The 20912-nt window shown below is 40.6% G+C and overlaps 1 protein-coding gene across 8 annotated transcripts in view; it reads right to left on the bottom strand.

Annotated features, from left to right (window-relative positions):
• Positions 1-20912, bottom strand: part of SNTG1 (syntrophin gamma 1) — a 781246-nt gene that overhangs the window by 455882 nt on the left and 304452 nt on the right. For 7 of the 8 annotated variants that reach the window (XM_068237377.1, XM_068237369.1, XM_068237370.1 and 4 more), the window contains one exon: positions 8826-8867. The gene's annotated coding sequence lies outside the window, so the exon portion shown is untranslated. Of the gene's footprint in view, positions 1-8825; positions 8868-20692; positions 20767-20912 lie in introns of those variants that run through there. The other variant, XM_068237374.1, reaches the window with a different exon arrangement.

The following is a 20912-nucleotide window of genomic DNA, read 5'->3' as shown; positions in this document are numbered from 1 at the left end:
AGCACGCTGTCAACCAGTACCTTGCCCTGGCCACTGTTTCCGCTGCTCAGAGAAGGGACAAGACCAGCAACATCCCGTCCATCGTCCCCGATGATGACTGGAGGCACATGCAGCTGGTGTGCTTAGTGCTGGCTCCCTTTCTGCAGGCCACTAACATGGTGAGCAGGGACCATGCTATGGTCTGCGAGTGGGTGCCCCTGGTTTGTCTGCTGAACAGGGCCCTCGATGCTTTGCTGGAACAGGGAGCGGCAGCCTTGGACCAGCAGGAGCGGCAAGCAGCTGCACAGTCCACCTCTGAGGGGGAGGAGGACTTGGTGGAGGTCCCTGACCTTGCTGCTGATGAGGGGGATCAGCACAGCGCAGCTGAGTTGGTGCGGGGGTGGAGAGAGGATGAGGCGGCAGAGGAGGAGGATGAGGACAGCACTGCCATCGATGTGCCAGCACACGTGGCCCGCCTCTTCCCAATGGCAGCGCACATGCTGACGTGCCTGCGCAAGGACCCCAGGGTGATCCAGATGAAGCAGAGAGAGGACATCTGGATCAGCATGATGTTGGACCCATGCCTCAAGGGGAAGTTGAGCCAGTTCCTGCCGCCTGCAGGAGGAGACCCAGCGCAACAAATAAGGAGCTTGCAGCAGGCCCTTGTTGAGCGCTTGGAGGAAGCCTTCCCCCAGCCTTCCACCCCCACTGTCCAGCCAGCACAGAGGCAGCAGCAGGTGCCTGCATCCAGCAGCAAGCGCCCCACAGACCTGCTGTCTCTCAGCAACGAGCTCTACAGGACTGTAGAGGCTCCGGCAGCAGTGACTAGAGAGGAGGTGCATGCAGCAGCATCCTCCTCCGGTCACAGCCAGCGCCTGACCCGCATGGTGGCTGACTACATGGGGTCCTACAGCGGGCTTGACAGCGATGCCCCTGTTGATCCCATGGAGTATTGGGTCAAGCGCCTGGAGATCTGGAGCGAGCTGGCGCAGTACGCCCTGGAAGTGCTGTCCTGCCCCCCTTCCAGCATGCTGTCCGAGCGCTGCTTCAGTGCAGCTGGTGGCGTGGTCACCGAGGAACCCTCACGTCTGTCTCACAAGTCTGTGGACAGACTGACGTTTCTCAAGATGAACCAGGCGTGGGTGGAAGGCGAGTTCCTGGCCCCTGTTGTCGGCGAGAGGGGGACATGAACTGGCTGCCGGAAGAACCATCGTTAATGTGCCTTACCACCCTTTACCACCTCCTGGCTCCTGCTCACTAAGCCAGCCTGGTTCACTTTGACTATTACGTCACCTGCAGCCACACATTTTACATCTACAGTGGGCTGCTGTGTACTGCCCTTCTGCTGTCTGTCTGTTTCCCACTGCCAGGGTACACAGATTTACCTTCTGCTGCCACTCTGCCACCAGCTATTACGTCAAACAATAGCTATATCTGTGTAATTTGCTGTAAAAGAAAATAAACCATAAAAAAAAAAAAAAAAAAAAAAAAAGGTTTAATTTTTCTGAGGTGCCTGGGTTGAAAACTGTGTTGTCCCAGTTGTGTATTGGACACGATGTGGGCTGCACGACCGCTGTCTGGGACCTCCTGTTGTGTTTATTTACAGCCCTGGTATCAACGCTAGGTACCAGGGCTATTATGTCACGCTGCCTACCTACCTGCTGCCACACTCACACTACTCCTCCATTCCTCCTGCTGCTGCTGCTGCCTGTCTGTGTTTCCCACTGCCAAGGGTACACAGATTTTACCTTCTGCTGCCACTCTGCCACCAGCTATTACGTCAAACAATAGCTATATCTGTGTAATTTGCTGTAAAAAAAAAAAAAGTAAACCATTAAAAAAAAAAAAAAGGTTTAATTTTTCTGAGGTGCCCGGGTTGAAAACTGTGTTGTCCCAGTTGTGTATTGGACACGATGTGGGCTGCACGACCGCTGTCTGGGACCTCCTGTTGTGTTTATTTACAGCCCTGGTATCAACGCTAGGTATCAGGGCTATTATGTCACGCTGCCTACCTACCTGCTGCCACACTCACACTACTCCTCCATTCCTCCTGCTGCTGCTGCTGCCTGTCTGTGTTTCCCACTGCCAGGGTACACAGATTTTACCTTCTGCTGCCACTCTGCCACCAGCTATTACGTCCAACAATAGCTACTCTCATTACTCCTCCATTCCTCCTGCTGCTGCTGCTGCTGCTGCTGTCTGTCTGTGTTTCCCACTGCCAGGGTACACAGAATTACCTTCTGCTGCCACTCTGGCACCAGCTATTATGTCCAACAATAGCTAATCTGTGTAATTTGCTGAAAAAAAAAATTAAATTAAATTTAAACAAAAGTTTAAATTTTTCTGAGGTGCCCGGGTTGAAAACTGTGTTGTCCCAGTTGTGTATTGGACACGATGTGGGCTGCACGACCGCTGTCTGAGACCTCCTGTTGTGTTTATTTACAGCCCTGGTATCACCGCTAGGTACCAGGGTTATTATGTCACGCTGCCTGCCTCATTGACTGCCTGCTGCCACACACTCATCCTCCTCCTGCTGCTGAATTTACCTCCTGCTGTCTGTGTGTTTCCACTGCCAGGGAGCACATACAATGGCGCTTCCACCATGCGCCACCAGCTATTTGTTACGCTCAAAAATAGCTGCATTTCTTTAAAAAAACAAAATATATATATATACTTTTTATTAATACTTTGTGATATTATTTTTAGAGGTGTCCGGGTTGAAAACTGTGTTGTCCCAGTTGTGTATTGGACATGATGTGGGCTTCACGACCGCTGTCTGGAACCTCATGCTGTGTATTTACGGCCTGGTACCACCGCCTATTATGTCTCGCTGCTTGCCTCATTGACTGCCTTCTGCCACACAAATATCCTCCTCCTCCTGCTGCTGCTGCTGAATTTACCTCCTGCTGTCTGTGTGTTTCCACTGCCAGGGAGCACATACAATGGCGCTTCCAACATGCGTGCGCCACCAGCTATTTATTTCGCTCAAAAATAGCTGCATTTCTTTAAAAAAAATATATAAAAGAGAAATAAGTGAAGAAGAAGACGATATAGAAGAAGAAGAAGATATAGAAAAAGAAGAAGAAGAAGAAGGAGAAGAAGAAGAAGATATAGAAAAAGAAGAAGACGAAATAGAAAAATAATAATAAGAAGAGGATATAGAAAAAGAAGATATAGAAAAAGAAGATATAGAAGAAGAAGATGAAGAAGAAGAAGATGAAAAAGAAGATGAAAAAGAAGATGAAAAAGAAGATGAAAAAGATGAAGAAGAAGATGAAGATGAAGATGAAGATGAAGAAGAAGAAGAAGAAGAAGAAGAAGATGAAGAAGATGAAGAAGATGAAGAAGATGAAGAAGATGAAGAAGAAGATGAAGATGAAGATGAAGAAGAAGAAGAAGATATAGAAGAAGAAGATATAGAAGAAGAAGATATAGAAGAAGAAGAAGATATAGAAGAAGAAGAAGAAGAAGAAGATATAGAAGATAAAGAAGAAGAAGATATAGAAGATAAAGAAGAAGAAGAAGAAGAAGAAGTATATACACTACTGAACAGAATTTTGGACACAACTTCTCTTCTCTTTCCACCTTTTTTTTTTTTTTAAAGGAACATCCCCACATAATCGCTTGCTGTTGTTACTTGGAAAAAAAGATGTTTCTTGCATCATTCACCATCAAAACAAGTGTTGGAAGCTATTTAAGGCCAATTCGAATAGTCAGCTCGAATAATGAGCTCGAATACCGACTCGAATCGTGAGCTCGAAGTCCGAGGTCGAATCGAATAGTAAAAAATATTCGACTCGAATATTCGACTGAATTCGAATAATTTACTATTCGAATTCAACCAAACTCGAATAATAAAAAGGGGTATCCGAGCATCACTGATGCATACTAAGTAACCATTCTACAGTTATGAGACTAGGAAGGATATGTAAACTGGTAGTACTGATAACATTTCTGAGGTTGTGTTAGGAGATGTGAGAGAGTAAGGTAAAGGTAATGGCATTTTAGGAATGGACTGAGGGTGTAGAAAGAATGATGAAAGGCGGAGAGGACATAAATTTGAGAAGATATCGCCATAAGAAAGTAGTTGGAGGAGAGGAAAGAAACTGGAAAGAGTGGAAATTGAAGGTAGCTTGTTTCTAAAAGGTGAGGGAAGAGGAAGGGCATAAGACCATCAATTAATTGTCATAGAGAAGTTCAGAGGTAAGCCAGGAGTTTGAAAAGCAAATGTATATAACAACAATAGGAGGTTGCAGTATGCTAAAGCAGACCTGAACTCTTGCACAGCAGATAAGGAGAACACAGAGAAATTCATCCCGTGTCCACCCTGCATGTGTTTATAGAGAACATCCCGTCTAATTTGCCCTTCTCAGCAAGTAAAGAGCCCGTGTAATTTGAGCTCCCAGCTGTCTCCAATGTTGAGAGCGAATATGTAAACAACTGAGTTTAACCCTTTCTGTGCTCCCAGCAAACCAAGAAGTAACTACACTGCAGAATCTCTGAAGGAGCTCTATAAGCTGTAACAAGGATTTTTTTCTGTAAAGGTTATTATGCTGTTGCTTATGTTTTAGAGCAGAGAGGAAGTTCTTAGTTCAGTTTAACTCTAACAGCTGTCAGGAAATGGGGAACTCAGCAGGATGAAAGTAAAAACAATATTTTAGAAACAGGTGGAGAAATTACTTAAAACAAAGTGAGTGATTGGAAAGTAAAGCTTCAGGTAAGCATGAATCTGGAGGAAGGTTACAGAGGTAAATATTGCTACAATTATGATCAATGTACTTAAAAAATGCAGAAACTAGCCTGATGTGCATATAGTAAAGATTTTTCAAAGCCTAAAATGATAATCTATGCATTGTGACAATTCAATGCATTCTACTGCCATACACAACCTTCATCCAACATTCTACCACATACTGTGCAATAAGGCAAAGGCATATCACATTCCAACAATGTAATTAATATTCCTTAAAAAAAAGGTATATCTATCTATCTATCTATCTATCTATCTATCTATCTATATATATAAAACATTTTTTTTTAACTTGGAAACCTAGTAGAAGCTTTAATATAATACAAAATGATAGTAAGTGGATATATTGGCTATATTGTTTATCCTGGTAACCTTTTCCTGAATGAGATGGTTGTGTAATACATATAAAATTCATTAAATCCTACATTACAGAACCATGCTGTACTTGGTAAAGAAAAAAATGGACTGAGAAGATAAGTGCACTTATCTTCTTCACATTCCTCCATATGCCTAGAGAAAAGCCTATGACTAAGCTCATCTTCCCTTTAGTGATGCAAAATTTCCATCCATTTAAGCCTAGGAGTTTCCGGGAAGCTTTCATTCAGAGAAGAAGGTCCATCTTTCAAATGTAAGTACCTCGTAGGTGCTGGCAGGTGCTGGCAGGTCAGAAAATATTTTTATTTTTCAGGCTTGCCAGCAGCTTTTCAGCCTAAGTAGACAGCTGAAAAAAATATAGTCATAAACTTGTATTTATTTTTTCCTTGCACTAAAGTATTTGAAAAAGCAGAGCAAATTTCACACTCTCTGAGAGCAGACCTGCCGAAGGAGGTCACTCAGGCAGGCACTCTTCCCCATGCTGTGCCTGACCTGTGCACCGCCATAGGTGCAATGTTAATATGTCTATGGCTGCACAGCAGGATTTTAAATGTAAATTTAGGTGCCGGCAATAGCTGGACCCCAAATTACTTCTCCCTCCAAGTTACTACGGCTCAGAAGGGGAATAGTATTTAATGCCGCCAATATTTCAGAGGCAACAGGTTGATCCGGCTCACCCTGCGACAGTTTGACTGGTGGCCATATAACACTTTTTCTTCAGAGTATTAAGAAAATACTTGGCAAATGGAAAGTAAAATGTGTTGGCATAAGGGAAACCTAATTAGATGTTTCCTAGATATTTTAAAGGGAACCAAGGTGAGAGGGATAGGGAGGCTGTCATATTTATTTACTTGTAAACCATGCCAGTTACCTGGCTGTCTTGTTGATCTTCAAAACCCTGAGTCAAAACCCTGGAACAAGCATATGGCTGATCCAATAAAAGCTGAGTCAGAGTACCTGATCTGCTGCGTAAGTATTAGAGACACAGGTTCAGGAGGACTGCAGGGCAACTGGTATTGTTTAAAAGGAAATAAATTTGGCAGCTTCCATATACCTCTCACCTTGGGTTCCCATTAAGTCCTGGCTATATCCCACAAATTGTGTATGCTAAAGCTTTATCAGAGGTTAGAGGTGTATGTGCTTATTTAGAATGAGTCCGAATTTGATGCCACATATTTTGGGGTAGAATAGTGGGTAAAGTAGAGCAAACCTATTGCAAGTTCATCTTCTATGTGTGACCATCATAGCCCCCATGCCACCCCTAGTCTAGTCTGAAACCTAAACTCATCCTGTATATAGCACTTAACGCTAACCTTCTCCATCTCCTGCAACTAATGCTAACAACAACCAAAGAAAAACAAGGTAGCTTAAACCACGTACCATTTTCTGTTCTAGGAATTGCTTCATCATGCCATCACAGTAATGCCTTCCCATTTAGTGAATGAAGGAGGATTCTAGCTATTTTTATGAAATCAATCAAAGAGAACTGACACATATTGAGCATGACTAGGTGCAAATTTATATTAGAAAAATAAAATTAAGGGGTGAAACACAACTATCCCTAAATAGAGGAGGTGGCCTCCGATTTGTCAAAACTGTGTTTTAGGATGTGGGAGTGCCCAGAGGAAAACCATGAGACATGGGAAGAATATACAAATTCCATGCAGATAGGGCCCTGGCTGGGACTTGAACCAGGGATTCAGCGCTGAAAGACAAGAAAGCTATCCACTACTCCAATGTGCTGCCCATCAACATATCCTAAGGGTACACTTAAACAATAAACATATGCATAACAGTTCCAATCATATTGACCGTTGGCTGAAATTACTTGACAGTACTTATAAAAATGTCTAGAAAGCTCTTACACTCACTTAGAAATAAAAAAAATAAATTACACTGCAGAAGTGAAGATATTTTCTGAAAAAAGAATATATCTTTGAATATGCCATGACCGAGATAAAGGAGTACCTTTCCAGAGATAGTAACCCTTCCCTAAAACCTAACATTTAATCTTGTGCCTGGCCCCAACACTTTCTTTCACACAGTAAAATCTAACCCTAATTTTTTATCTAAGGCTAACTCTGCTCAACACCATAAAGCTATGATTAACCACTTAAGGACCACAGGCTTACACCTCCCTAGTGACCCAGTGATTTTTTTACACTTTAGGGCTCTGCAGCTTTAACAGCTATCTACAGAGCCATACAATGGAGGACACAGATAAATCCCCCCCCCCCCTTTTCTTTCTTGCCACCAACACAGCTTTCTGTTGGTGTCATCTGATTGCTGCACCATTTTTTTTTTTCATAAGTGCATTTTTTTTAAATAAAAGGTGTTATTTTTTAAATTATTTTCATATTTTCCCCTCCCTCCCCAGAGATCCAATCACCGTGATCTCTATCATAGGCATCGGCCTACGAGAGGGATCACATTGTGTGCCTCCCCTGAGGACAGCCCAGCGACAGAGCTGTACAGTGCTGCAATAGATCGCAGCGCTGTACAATGTAAATAGATGGCGGTTTCGGTGTCAAATGGTCCCCTGGGTGGTGATCGCCACTGGTAAACTCTCCATCATCCAAGCGTGGACGCACGTGCATTGGTGTGCATGATCCCCAGCAAAACCCTGCCCTAGAACCTGATGCCTTTCGGCGTTAGGCGGTCCTGCCACCCGACCGATGCTGATCAGCGTTAGGCAGGAGGGAGGGTGTTACTATTACAGTAGTTATGTCCTATTTCACCAGTTTCCCTAACCTAATAATTTACCCCCTAACCCAGACTATCCTGATCTAGCCCTATCATAATCCTAAAATTACTCCAAACCTATTTGACCCCTCCCTCCCCATAATCTTAATTTTTTCTAAACTTTCTAACAGCATAAATAAGGATACATACAGGGACATAACTACAAATCATGGGTCCCCCCAATCAAACTGATGGGGCCCAATTGTTAGCATTCTTCCTTGTGGAAATCCCCAAAGCAAAGGGTCGCCCGTCGTACCATGTGGCATCATTATCAGCAACTCGAGGGGCAGTCTCTATATCAGAAGGAAGGGAGGGTAAGACATTGAGGTTCCCCACAGTTATATTCAAACATGTATAATTTTAAAAATAAAATTGCTTTTTTAAGATGTACTTTTCTGTAGTTTAGTAATCAAGCAAAATTGGTAGAAAAAAAAATCTGCCAATATGCCTTAACCTTAAAGTCATTGAGAGTCGTGAATTAAAAAAAAGGCAGATGCTTACATAAGGAGAGGGAAGGCTCTGGGTCCTAATGTGCCTTCCCTCTCCTCTCCTCTCCTGGTGCCCTCGGTGCAGCGCTCGCTCCCGTGTTTGAAATCCCCTTTTGTGGGGGACTTCGGAAGTCTTCGAGAGCAGAGTCCTCCCTAAGACAGGCGGCTCCATACTGCACACACGCAAGTGGTTGATCGCATGTGCAGAGTATGGAGCGGCCCGTCTTCGGGAGCACACAGGCTCACAAAGACTTTCTGAAGCCTACTTCTGCAGCAGAGCGAGCAGTATTTGACTAAATTAGTCAAATATAGCACTGCACTGAGGGCAACGGGAGAGGAGCGGGAAGGCTCTATAGGACCCACAGACTTCCCTCACCATAAGTAAGTATCTGGATTATTTTTTTTTTTTTACTGACCGTTCCCATTGACTTTAAGTGAAATAGATAAAATACACGAGAAGACTGTTCGAGAAACAAAATAGAGTACTTTACCTTTTGTAATAATTGCCACATTAATTCTTCAATCCAGATCATCTGAAAAGAGAGAAAAAAAATACACTATAACTTTTTATTCTATTTTAGCAGTAGTTTTTAATAAACCTAAAAATACAAATATTGGCAATTACTAAATTGATAATGCGTTTATTCTTAATATAAATTACACAACATTTTAATTATTCTTGGTAATAGACTATCAATGATAAAGTATATATTTATAATCTTTGTGTAGGATTTTCTGGAATTCCCATAAATATTGGCCAATTTGCAAAGTATCAAAGGTTTTCTTTTTTTTATTATTTTTTTATTATATTTATTAATGGGGTTATTTTAAAGGCGGGGATCTGATTGCAAAGTGAAATTCTTTAAAGTGTACCTGATATAGGGGATTATAAAGAAAAAATACATACCTGGGGCTTCCTAAAGCCCCCCTCTGGCCTGATCGCTCCCACGCCATTCTCTTCTGCCTCTCTGATCGCCCTCAACTGGCCCCCAGAAAATCCCCAGTCAGGGCCAGTCGGCACATGTACAGCTCAGCCAGGCATGCTCCCCAGTTCCTCAGGTGCAGAACAAGACAGGGGAGTGAGCACGGCAGGCAAGCGCAGTTGGCCCCGCACCGGGGCCAATTGTGGGCGAATAGATAGGCAGAAGAGGGTGGCGTGAGTGTGATAAGCTAAAGAGGGCTAGAAGAACCCCCAGGTATGTATATTTTCTTTATAATACCCCATCTCAGGTACCCTTTAAGTTCTAAGGTTTCCTTTACTCTTTTCAAAAGTGCTCCCTGGCAAGGAGCTATACAAAGATGCCTAATCGAGTGTGTGCTACTATTCTGTCAGTTAGGACATGCCTCTGCAGCCCAAGGAGTGCTTTTTAAAGGATACCCGAAGTGACACGTGACATGATGAGATAGACATGGGTATGTACAGTGCCTATCACTCAAATAACTATGCTGTATTCCTTTTTTTCTTTCTCTGCCTGAAAGAGTTAAATATCAGGTATGTAAGCGGCTGACTCAGTCCTGACTAAGACAGGAAGTGACTACAGTGTGATCACACAGTGTGATAAAACACTTTCCTAGCAGAAAATGGCTTCTGAGAGCAAGAAAAGAGGTTAAACAGGGAATTTCTTATCAGTGAGGGTCACACTGTAGTCACTTCCTGTCTGAGTCAGGACCGAGTCAGCCACTTACATACCTGATATTTAATGCTTTCAGACAGAGAAAGAAAAAAGGAACACTGCATAGTTATTTGTGTGCTAGCCACTGTACATACACATGTCTATCTAATCATGTCACATGTCACTTTGGGTATCCTTTAAAGGAACACTATTGCGAAAATGTTTAAATACATGAAAAAACATGAATAAAAAGTACAATTCTCCCAGAGTAAAATGTGCTATAAATTACTTATTTCCAATGTTGCTGTCATTTACAGTAGGTAGTAGAAATCTGACAGAACTAAAGGTTCGTATCCACGTCCGATAAAGATCGTTCGTTACGAACGATTCGTGACGTTTACACGATATTCAAATTAGACCGAAAAGATCGTTCATAATGAACGATTGTGGACACACGTGAACGATATAAGTATAAAGTACTGAACAACGAACGATAAAAAAATGCGTGTGCAAACGGAAGTGACATTATGACAGGCAATAAAAACATGCGTACTACTCCACAGATAATCATTATCGGACGATCTTTGTACACACTGCAACGATTGAACGATTATCTTTCGAAAAAATCCGCCGGGTTGGATCGGTCAGATTGAACGATAATGGTCATTATCGTCCAAAAAAACGATCGTTGGGAAATTTGGAACGCACGATAACCGGTCCAATTGTCGTTATCGTTCTTTTTCAAACGATCGTTCTCGTACGTGTGTACTCAGCTTAACAGGTCTTGGACTAGCGTATCTTCTCATGGGGATTCTCTGGGTTTTATTTATTTTCAAAAGTACTTAGTGAACGGCAGTTGCTTAGTCCAGCTGCCAGAATAGTGGGCAAACAGGTAGGAGGGATGGCCTGCATCTTTGTATAGATACTTTGCAGGTAGTGCTTTTGTAAAGAATAAATTAAATTAAATACTGAGAATCTCCCACTATTAAGGCACTGACAAAATAACAAAGTACCTGCTTTTGATTATATGAGCTTTATAAACAAGGAGGTGCCGGAATGAAAAGATATCTCTGAGTTAATAGTTAAGGTGTGGACAGATGAGATTTTGCCAGAAGAAATGTATCATATGTCCAAAATCATATGTCACAAAAAGAGAGACAAACTACAGTGTAAAAACTATTGGTGGATATCTCTCTTATGTACAGCTTATAAAATATTTACATATATCTTAAACCAAAGACTACTAAAAAAAACAGAAAGCATTATCCCGTAATACCAGGCAGGATTTAGACCAAGCAGGTCCACAATAGACCAACTTTTTAGTGTCAAAGAGCTTCTTACGAAAGCAAGGGAATATGATATTAATGTTTATCAAATGTTTGTAGATTTTCGGCAGGCATAGGACTATTACAACAAACATTATATGAAATATTAAGGGCGTTTGACATTCCCAATAAACTGACAAAATTATAAAAAATCACAATGAAGGACACACAAGCATACGTATGAATCGAAAAACAACTGACGGACCCTTTCAAAATCATGCAAGGTCTAAAACAAGGAGACAGGCTGGCCCCGGCACTGTTTATTGTGGCCCTAGAATACGTCATTCGAAAAATGACAATAAATGCAAGAAATATTCTTATAAATGCATTTGTACAGATAATAGCTTACACAGATGACAGATGATGGCCTGAAGAATGGCAATGGTAAGAGAAACCTATATCGACATAAATTATCAGACCAGAAAGGTTGGCCTGATGATAAACACTGATAAGACACAATTTCCAAGACAGTTAAGAGATGACCACCACAGAACATAATAATAGGTGACAATCTAGAATCTGTAAAATTTTTAATATCTGGGAGTCAACCTAGACAGCGATGGAAGTGAAACAGCAGAAATCCATGGAAGAAGAACTCAAGCCAACGGAGCATACTTTGCCCTATCGCACATCTTTCACTTACAGGATTTTCAAAGGAACAACAAAATCCAGGTGTACAAGACCATAATCAGGACGACACTTACCTACAGGTGTGAAAAAGATACTTGTTCAAAACCTAGCAAGCAAAACAGATGCTTTTGATAGGAAGATATTACGCAAAGTCTACAGACCACCAACGAGAATGGTGCATGAAGAATTCAATACAACTATAAACTATATAATATATACTATCAGACTAAAAGAAGCCAAGGATCAAATTGGGCTGCAGCACCATTGGACGGGGAGAATCTCCCTGAGAATAGATGGACTAGTAAAAAACCTGTCAGATTTCTACTAACTATTGTAAGTGACAGCAACAGAGGAGAAAAGTAATTTATAGCTCATTTTACTCTGGAGGAAACTTACCTCTTATTTGTATGTGTTCACATATATTTTAAATATTACAATTTTTCACAATAGTGGTCCTTTAAAATAAGAAAAACCCTGAGAATGCCCTATTAAGAAATGCACTTATCCAAAACCCATTGGTAACAGGTACAGATTAACAGGTACAGGTTAATAATACCTATCTTAAAGAGAACCTGTACTGAGTAAAAATATTTAAAATAAACACATGAGGTAACTTTAAATGAACATTACATAGTTACCTTGCCATCAGTTCCTCTCAGAAGCTCACCATTTTCTTCTGACAATAATCCCTTCCAGTTCTGACAATATTTTGTCAGATCTGAAATATATCAGTTGCTGTCAGTAAAATATCAGTTGCTGTCAGTTACAGCTGAGAGGAAAACTGATGTACCAGGTAATGTCCATGTTTCCCTATGGCTCAAGTGGGCGATGTTACAGTTTAACTGTGTGCTGACCAGAAAGCGGTTATGGGTAATGGCCATTTTCAAAATGGAGGACGGAAAATTCCCTTGATCACAGTGAACAAACAGGACGCGGGACAGGAGAAAGACACTGAGGAGTAGACTACATGGAAGGTAAGTATGACTTGTGTATGCTTATTTGACTTTTAATGTTCAGTTCAGGTTTTCTTTAAGGGAGACTTTATTATTATTATTATTGATTTATAAAGCAACAACATATTCTGAAATGCTGTACAAACTAAGAAACAAACATGGGGTATATAACAATACCATCAATGATGTACACCAAATATAGACACTAGTGCAAAATACAGAATTGCTTTGTTAATTACAGTGAAACACGAAACATGATAAATAAAATGTTTAACAAATTGCAAGAAATTGCAAGACACAAAATGAATAACACATTCCAAGACACAAAATGGTGAGCGAGCCCTGCCTTTGTGAGCGTACCATCTAATGAAATATGGGGGAGGGGGGAGTATACAATATGCATACCTAGAGGCAGTATCTTTTTAGGTTATCTAGTATGGAGTACAGCTTGGCTAGAGGTTGAAGGGGGAATGGCCTAAGTTAATTGAGACCTTTTTGTAGGGTGCTATTGGTCACACATGAATAAGTAAATAATCAAATGACTAGTTTCCCCACATCCTGAAAATCTAGGGTAATCTGCAATTCAAGGTCCTTATTGTCAGGCTAGTCAGAGTACCCACTCATGAATCAGCTCCAATGCCCCAACCTATCCCCACAGTCTTCACCTTATGTGGTGCGAACCCACTTGAACAGGAGGTGAGGAAACGACACCTGCCTGACTACGGTTACACCCAGGCATTTGATGTGCAAGGTATTGGAGCTGAATGCAGGGCGGGCACATAAACATCCAGGCTGAACAGAGCAACACAGGCAAGAGAATGTCCAGTAACAGTCCAGGGTCATACATGTGCAACTAGGTATAAAGGAGTAGGCAAGGCAACGTCAAAGCAATCAGAGGTCAATCCAGGCAGCAAACAGGGTCGTATCCGGTCAGAAGGCCAGTCCAGGTGGCAGGCAAGAGAGTAGTCAAAAAACAGGCAAGGTCAAAACCCAGATAATCAAATAAGTAGCAGACAGATCGCACCCAGCAACTAGCCAAGCTAATGCTATCATGGGCAATGATCACAAGCATCCAGCAGACTTAAATACCACAGGCATCCAATCAATGGTTGGCCACACAAACCATCAGCCAATCAGACAGCAGCAAGCCCTGCCTGAGTGTCAGCTGACTAATGGATCAGCTGACACTGATAAGGTCTCCCAACCTGTCAGCTGACTTTAGTTCTGCATCTCCTAGCAACATAGGAGATGCGTCTAATCGGCCGCATGCGCCCTTCTGTACGCACGCGCATACTGCTGTTGTCAGGGACACTGAGATCGCTATGTGCGTGAGAAGACTGAGTCAACCCGGAAAAGCCTGGACGCAACTGACTCTCGGTGGGAAAAGCCACACCGCTGGATCCTGGAGGTAAGTCCCTAACAAGTATTAAGGACTTTTAAAGAGATGTGATACAAAAACTATGGGCTTGATTCACAAAGCGGTGCAAACTGTTTAGCACGGGTGTGCTAAACAGTTAAAACGTGAAGTGCCATTCGCGGACTTTTGCGCGTGCAAAGTGCCGCGATCACGGACTTTTGCGCGCGCAATTTGCTGCCTCGATTAACATGAAATGCGGCAAATTGCGCGCGCAAAAGTCCACGAATGGCACTTCACGTGCTAACTGTTTAGCACACCCGTGCTAAACAGTTTGCACCGCTTTGTGAATCAAGCCCTATGTATTAATTTTATGTAACAAAAAACACATTTAAGATATACAGCTACACATGTATTATAAAAGAACTTTAAATTACAAAGGTACATCATTATATCATTAACATGATTATAAGTCTCGAAAGACTTTCCCCAAACATCAATTGGTCTTCTAAGAGCTGGTTGACACTTGGCACTTTTGCAGTGCTTTGCGGATCGTCGGCAATCAGCAGAGTGCTGCTGCTAATGTATCCCTATGGGTACATTCTCACTGTAGAGTTTGCGGATGCGATCAATCGCAAGCACACTGCATGTAGCGCTTTGGTGATGATCACATTGTGATTGTCGTTGTATTGAACGGGAATCAAAAGTGCAAATCGCAGTAAATTGTGAGATTTTGCCTGTAGAATCACAAATGCAATTCAGGGCTCAATGTGAACTAACCCCAACCAAACAGACAAATTTCATCAAACAAAATTGTAATGAACAAACATCACGTTTTGCAGTGAAATAGAATGATTCCACCATTATGCAGCCAAGAGGGTTTTATAAAGCATAGAGACAATAGTCAAAAGAATTTAAAGTAAATCTCCAGACTAAAACTCTACTCAGCAGCACTGAAAAGGGTTGGTGTTTCTTTAACAGTTTCACAGCATAAGAACTTTGTTTTTCTTACCCAAGCCACATTTTTAGCTGTACAGAAGCTAAGCTCTGCCCTATCAAAAAAAAAAATCTGCCCGGGCATTTTTCTCCTGATGCTGTGCAAAGCATGTTGGGATTTCTGATGATGATGTTCTCGTTGCCTAGCGTGCAGCTGGGTGGGGTGATCAGGACACTGGACAGTTGAAACATGTCTCATGCTCCCTGTCACCTCCTTTCAACCAAAAATATGACTGCCCCCATGAAATCACAAACATTTGCCTGTTCTTTTAAAAGATTATCCAGAGGCAATTCTAGACCTGGATCTTATCCATGCAATAAGCCGCGGTGCATGGCATGCCAGTTTGTGAATGACACCAACATTTTCCACTCGGCCACCACCTCTTACACTTACCCTATAAAACAATATATTAACTGTGACTCCCGATTTATCATCTATCTCATTTCGTGTCCATGCGGCCTCCAATATGTGGGCCGCACGACCCAGGAGGCCGCAGCAGGGTCGGCCAACACAAGAGGAACATTATCAATTGCTTGTCACTCCACAGCGTCTCCAGACATTTTGGCACACACCATGATAAAAATCCCCTACTTTTCCGTATCACTTTTATAGAGGCGATTCCCCCGCACGTCCCGAATACTTTTGAAGCTTTGCGCCAGAAGGAGATCTACTGGATCAATATCCTGAAAAGACTGGTTCCTAACGGTCTTAATGAGGTCCTAGAGAAAGCATTTTAGACAAAAAAAAAGATTTATCGTTATTTAAACGATATCGATTCTCATACGCCATTAATGGCACCACAATTGATAGTGATACAATGTCTTATTACGTTTGTCCTCTCTTTTATTGATTTTTATTGATTTTTATTCACTGTGACAGATAATGTTGTTGCTATTGGATTTTATAATGCTGTCACTGTGATATATAATGCTGTTGTCATATTTTTAAATATGTAATGTATTTTTTATATGTTTAGTTTTTTTTATATATATCAGATGGAGAATTGTTCTACATGTTGTAAAAGATAGGATTTGAAGGGCCTAGTTCCCTTTATAAATTTCCCCATATCTATTGAATTGTCTAATTCTTATGACCCCTTAGGATTCCCCAAGTTATAGTTCCAATTGCGTATATTAGTTCAGTATCATTACGCCCTTGCGCTTTTATGGCGTCAGGCGCTTGAAGCGCGATTGCCTTGTTTATATATGCGTTGTATCTGACACGCAGATAATCCACATAGGAGCTGGACACAACACGCCAGCAGTTTACCACAACCAATATGGCGCCCACGTCACTTCCGCCTGGCACATCGGAAGTGAGACAGTACAGCGTGTAGACGGCGTCTCCCGCTCACTTAATCTATTTTAGTGCTCGGTGCACCTCGTTCCCCACTGAGGCGCTGAGTTTCTTCCAGACCCTGAATTGGTAAGTCCCTCCATGCTGCACTCACTGTGTTTGTTTATGTTTTATATATACGTTTATATAGGGCTACGTATAGTTTGTAGCATTGCATCTCAATTCCCTTTGCGGCTATTATACCTTTGGTCAGGCTATCACAGACCTGGCTAACTTTAACTCTTATTTTACCACCACAACTGAATTATTGCTATTTGTTAGATACTGGGTTAAGATAATGCTTAGGACCAACTATGACATCGTGCATAGTGCAAGTTATGAAATACAGGTCACGGTTGTGTTATCTTTGTTTTTTACCAAGGTTGTCCTCAATTTTAATGTCTATACCTTTGGAATATCTGTTTATACCAAAGTCAATTATAGTGATTGAATTGATATTGATATGTATATAAGGTATATGCCTGCACTATTGTTCTTACTTTATCCTATGAAGCGCTGTACTCTATTTAAATTATCACAAGTATTTGGGGTCTTCTATTTATGCATGTTATTGTTTTGTATTTTTATAGCTTGTGCTCCTGTTTGATTGCCTGAGGAAGCGGGATAATCCCGTGAAACGCGTAGCACCTGGGAGTACAATAAACTGTCGATTTGTTTGACTGAACATTGAGTTTTATTGGTTCTTGGTCTGTTTGATGGGTGGTGAGTGTATCTCCCCCCGGTTTTTAACCTTAGCTGTGTTTTTACTCTCTTTGGCGCCTCTGGTTTTTGTTCCTTATCACAAGCTATCCACCTATGGTGGCAAGGATTCTTCCTATTTTTCTTTCTACAGAGAGCGACATCTTATACCTGAGTGGGGTCAGGTTCTAATTCTCCCCACCGGCATATGGAGTGGTTGCCTAGGGGCAACCTATGTTTGTGAGTATAATCTTTTTTATTAACTCATTTCTATTATCCTGAAATACCGCACCATTTGGGCTCTCGGTCTTTTGTTTTTGTCTCTGAAAGTGTTTTAAAAGATTATATTACCTATCTATTTTAAATTAACATAACTAATGTAACTTAAAGAGACACTGAAGCGAAAAAAAAATGATGATATTATGATTTGTATGTGTAGTACAGCTAAGAAAAAAAACATTAAGATCAGATACATCAGTCTAATTGTTTCCAGTACAGGAAGAGTTGAGAAACTCCAGTTGTTATCTCTATGCAAAAAAGCTATTAAGCTCTCCGACTAACTTAGTCGTGGAGAGGGCTGTTATCTGACTTTTATTATCTCAACTGTAATTGAACTGTTTACTTTTCCTATGCTAGAGGAGAGGTCATTACTTCACAGACTGCTCTGAAAGACTCATTTTGAATGCTGAGTGTTGTGTAATCTGCACATATTATAGAGTGATGCAATGTTAGAAAAAACAATATATACCTGAAAATAAAAATATGAGAATATTTTCTTTGCTGCTAATCTTCGAGTAATTATTCATAGTACACAACCAATTCATTATATCATATTTTTTTTCGCTTCAGTGTCTCTTTAATGACAGTATGTTTGTTTAGGCTAAAGTTCCTCTTTAAGCTCCATAATTCTAAAAGTTCCACTCAACATGATTTGTGAATCAACATTTAGTTTATCAGCAGCCAGAAGGGGGTTAAATTAGTATATATAAATCATATTTATAATCTGCAGTTACTACACATGGAACAAATAGAAAGACTCTTCCTTCACTGTCAGGCAGAATTAGGTCCCAAGAACGCTGGCCCTCAACACACGTGACAAGTGACAGCTATACAGGAAAAATCCATTTACAGTTCATTAAACTCTGCAAACAATCTAAGGCTCAACACACACCATACAATCTTGGTTGTTCAATCTTACCACTTTCATGTATTATAAGATCTTATCCAATCAATCATTAAAGGTATTTTCAATCTAACGGACCTTATACTACATAGATTTGGTAAATCTGTACAACCAAGATTGTATGGTGTGTGTTGAGCTTATCTCTCTCTCAAATGTATGTGTGCATATTTTAAAATTTGCAGCTTATTATGATATGTTTTTTTAACAGACTTAAAGTGAACCCGAGGTGAAAGTGATATGGAGGCTGCCATATGTATTTCCTTTAAAAACAATACCAGTTGTCTGGAAGCCCTACTGATCTAATTGGCTGCAGTAATGTCAATTACACCAGAAACAAGCATGCAGCTAATCTTGTCAGTTCTGTCAATATTGTCAGAAACACCTGATCTGCATATGCTTGTTCAGGGTCTATGTCTGAAAGTATTAGAGGCAGAGGATCTGCAGGACAGCCAGGGAGCTGGTATTGCTTCTTATAAGGGAATAAATAAATATGGCAGCCTTCATATCCCTCTCACCTCAGGTTCACTTTAAGGAAGTTTGATGTGGTATTAATCAGTTGAAAAAAAAACATAGCATCCAGCCTTCTTAGCCTCCCTGTGATAAGGTCTTTAAAACACTGATACAATTTTATTTAAGCGTGGATAAAAGGTTTCATACTGATGCTCTATTTAACAAGGCAATAAACTCACACTATGGATATTAGTTCTGCTTTACATGTCTGTCATGCCACTGCCATTATCCACCAATATTCCCAAACTTGCAGGTATTGAAGTACTAAGATATGCACAATAATAAATACAGCACACTAACAATTTACATGAGCGCAGTAAATCTGTATGAGAGAAGTAAAGAAACATGATGGAAGAAAATGATTCAAACAGTAGACAGTAGCAGGTTTCCTTTCAGTATATGGATAGACTATCAGCTTACACTGTACCTACTTGAGGTGATATTCCAGCATTATAAAATGAGGCTAATCGCTAATGCCAGTTCAATGCATTACTGGTGCAACCCTAATTGTAAAATAATTTTAATTATCTATAATGATACCAAGGCAGATTTTAGGGTGACAGGGATATTTCAGGTTTGGCTGATAACCATATTCCGTATACAGGGAACAAAAGAAGTGATGATAATATCCTCTCAGGTGTGCCACAACACCTACATAGACTTTATACTAATAAAAAGGATATATGTAGAAAAAAACTGAAGAAACTTGAAAAGTTTATATTCAAAAATACAAAAGATTTATTATCAATAAAAATCTTTTGTATTGTTGCATAAAACTTTTCAAGTTTCTTCAGTTTTTTGCTACATATATCCTTTTTATTAGTATTAAGGGGTTATGTGAGGGAGCAGGCTGGTGTTGTACTTTGTTCTCTGGTTGAACTCGATGGACGTATGTCTTTTTTCAACCCAAATAACTATGTAACTATGTACATGTGACAGAGAAGCATGTTCCCTGTTCCATGACATGCCTCTGTGTCCTCTTGGTGTGGTATGTTTTGTTTTGTTCTTTTTCTTAATTTCTCTGCCTGCTCAGGTTCTCTTTAAGTACACTTACCGTAAATACTGTATTAATGAATCAACACTTTAAATGACCAACATCACGAAAAATGTAAAATAATGTATACATATAAAATCTACATTTATTCCAGAGTAAAATGCATTATAAAATACTTTTTTTTCTATGTTACTGTCACTTACAGTAGTGGATAAAACACTGACAGATTCTGAACTAGTCCATCTCCTCATTGGAGATTCTCAGCATTACCTTAATTATTTACAATAGCACTTCCTGGAAAGCATCTATGCAAAGATGTCAGCCCCCCTTCCTACTCGTTTGCACACTATTTTTGGCAGTTGGACTGAGTAAATGCCATTTAGAAAGCCCTTTTAAATGAAGACATACATAGAATCCCCATGAGGAGATGGACTAGTTTTAATAATCCTAATAATAATCCTAACATTTATATAGCGCTTTTCTTTTGATGGACTCAATCGCTCAAAAGCTGTAGCCACTAATGGTGCGCTGAAGGGCTGCAGAAGATGTCAGCGCTATATAAATACTACTAATAAAAATAGATGCACCCAGGTAAAGAAAATATACAGTACATATAAAATGTTATATATAAAAGGGTGAGAGTAAATCTTACCTTGACAGATCATTCAAATGAAATACTTAAAGAGGAACTCCAGCCTAAAACATACTGTCATTAAGTTACATTAGTTATGTTAATTAAAATAGATAGGTAATATAATCTCTTACCCACACTGTTTTAGAAGAATAGGCAAATGTTTGATTTCATGATGGCAGCCATCTTTTTGGTTGAAAGGAGGTGACAGGAAGCATGAGACACAGTGGGAGATTTATCAATGCATTACAGACAGTTTTTTCTTCTAATACTGTTGTAACCAGCAGAAGAACGGTTCTGCAGGATAGTAAGAAACTTCCCAAAGCCTATGCAATAGTGGCAGTTTAGGGTGGA

Source organism: Hyperolius riggenbachi, chromosome 5 (genome assembly GCF_040937935.1).
Source record: "Hyperolius riggenbachi isolate aHypRig1 chromosome 5, aHypRig1.pri, whole genome shotgun sequence".
NCBI classification, from domain to species: domain Eukaryota; kingdom Metazoa; phylum Chordata; class Amphibia; order Anura; family Hyperoliidae; genus Hyperolius; species Hyperolius riggenbachi.
This window is presented reverse-complemented; position numbering and strand designations above follow the sequence as displayed.